At 36.6% G+C, this 2,483-nt stretch overlaps 1 pseudogene; it reads right to left on the reverse strand.

The window, feature by feature from the left end:
• Window positions 1-351: 351 nt before the first annotated feature.
• Window positions 352-2,433, reverse strand: LOC114578405 (annotated as a pseudogene).
• Window positions 2,434-2,483: the final 50 nt, after the last annotated feature.

Below are 2,483 nucleotides of genomic sequence, written 5' to 3' on the forward strand. Positions count from 1 at the left end.
TAGTAGACTAAAAATTAGAGTAACCATAGGTGCTAGGAAGCATAGACTCTTTGTAGCTTGTGATGGAAGAATTTGCTCTTGAATTACTAGTTTTAGAGCATCCGCAAATGGTTGTAGTAGAGCATAAGAAAAAACTACATTAGGTCCAATTCGTCGTTGCATTGATCCCATTACCTTTCGTTCAATTACTGTCATAAAAGCAACACTGAGTGGTACTTAGAAATACTAGAATCTAGAGTAGATGAAATAGAACTGAAAGCATTGGTTATTCTATGAAAAATATCAGTAGAACTGCATATGTAATTACACATTCTTCTAAGTCTAATCTTAGAAAAGAAAAAAATCTTTTGATTTTCTAAGTAAAAGACAGGTATAAATCAATAGAAAAAGCAAGGAAAGGGGAAAGAATTATGCTTGGCTATCAATCCATGCAAGGTCTTTCTCTGGAGTTACGGCTTCAACAGCAATTGGCATAAATCCATGGTATACTCCACAAATCTCTGAACATTGTCCATAGAATACTCCTTCTCGTTCAATTAGAACTGATGTTTGGTTAAGTCGTCCAGGCACGGCATCAATTTTTAGTCGGAACAGCAAAGTCATGAATAACATCAGCACCTGTAAAAAGAAATCGGATGTGTGTATCGATTGGTACTACTACTCGGTTATCAACATCTAGTAGTCGTAGTTGTCCGTCTTCTAGATCTGTTTCAGGAACCATGTATGAATCAAATTCAATTGACTCTCCATCTTCATTAAGAAAATCTGAGTCTTCGTATGACCAGTACCATTGGTGTCCTGCTACTTTCACTGTCATTGATGGACTAAGAACTTCATCCATAAGGTAAAGTAGTTTGAAACTAGGGAAAGCAATAGCAATTAGTACTAGAGCTGGTTAATAGTCCAGATTAGCTCAATTAGAGTTCGTGGTTAGCGTATTTTGTAAACAAGTTGTGATTTGTTACTGTGAAAGTGAATAATTACTGATGATAGTACCCATAGTACTCCAAAACAGAGAATTTCTAGGTAGAAGAAAATTGAATCAAAAAAGTGGAATTCAAAGTTCATTACTATTTCTTTTACTTACTGAAAAAGTAAATAGTACTTTTACTAATACAAAATTCTTCACTATAAGAATTAGAGGAATCGAACCTCTGTCCTCGATGTGTAAGATCGATGTTTTCACCATGAAACTAAACTCTTTCTTTCCCTATCAAAGGAAAAATCTCCTCTGATTTCAATACTCCGGGGAACAAGAAAGAGGGAAATAGTAGAAGTTGTGGGGAAAAAATTTCCTCTTTCTTAGTGTAGATCAATTGCATCTTTTAGGTATGATGCTGTTAGGATACAGAATACATAAGCTTGGATAAATGAAACAGCAATTTCTAGTCCAATTAGTGCAATGAAGATACTGAATGGGATTAGAGTAATGATAGCTGTAATAGCACCTGATGTAAACATTGGTGCTAGGAATCCTGAAAGAATTTTCAGTAGTGTATGTCCAGCTCAGTATACAGTATTAGCGAATAGTCGGACTCCTAGTGAGAAGGCTCGAGCTAGGTATGAGATTAGCTCAATTGGAACTAGTAGAGGTACTAGTCCTAGAGGTGTACCTGAAGGTACGAAGAATGAGAAGAAGTGTACTTTGTGTAGTCGTAGACCAAGAATAGTAACTCCAATAAAGATTGTCATACTACTAATTGATGTAGCAACTGTAAATCCGTATGGAACATTACCACTTAGGTTAGCGATTAGGATGAAGAAGAATAGTGAGTAAATAAATGGTAGGTACATTTCGTTAGCAGCACCAATTTGTGACTGAACTAGACCATGTACTGAAGCAAAACTACTTTCTAGTGAGATACTCCATCGACTTGGAATTAGTTGTTTATTGTTGCTTGCCATAATGTGTAGTGCTAGTACTAGATAGACTGTAAGAATTGTATATAGTCCTAGGTTTTCGTTCAATGTTTTACCAATGATTTTTTGTGTCCAGAAGTAGAATGCTGCAAATAGAGCAAATACAGCACCAGAACATAGTGGAAGTGTGCAACTACGTAGTATGTATCGTGTAGTGCAACATCTAGTGAAGCGTTAGCTAGAATTACTCCTGTTAGTCCTCCAATTGTCAATAGAGCAAGAAATCCAAGAGCAAATAGCATTGGTGTAGTAATTCGTAGTGATCCACCGTATAGTGTAGCTAGCCATGAGAAGATTTTCATTCCTGTTGTGTTGGTACAGCAATAATCATTGTAGCAGCTGTGAAGTAAGCCCGTGTATCTACATCTAGACCTACTGCGTACATGTGGTGACGAAACCAAGGCGTTAGATACTGAACATAGCATATACCATTCCTAGCAAATACTGGTTTTCCTGAGAAAGCACTTACGATGTGACTAATCATTCCAAATCCAGGAAGAATTAGAATGTCAACTTCAGGGTGACCAAAGAACCAGAATAGGTGTTGGTAAAGAATTGGGTCT

The sequence above is a fragment of the Dendrobium catenatum genome, unplaced genomic scaffold, assembly GCF_001605985.2.
Source record: "Dendrobium catenatum unplaced genomic scaffold, ASM160598v2 original_scaffold_14030, whole genome shotgun sequence".
In the NCBI taxonomy this organism is placed as follows: domain Eukaryota; kingdom Viridiplantae; phylum Streptophyta; class Magnoliopsida; order Asparagales; family Orchidaceae; genus Dendrobium; species Dendrobium catenatum.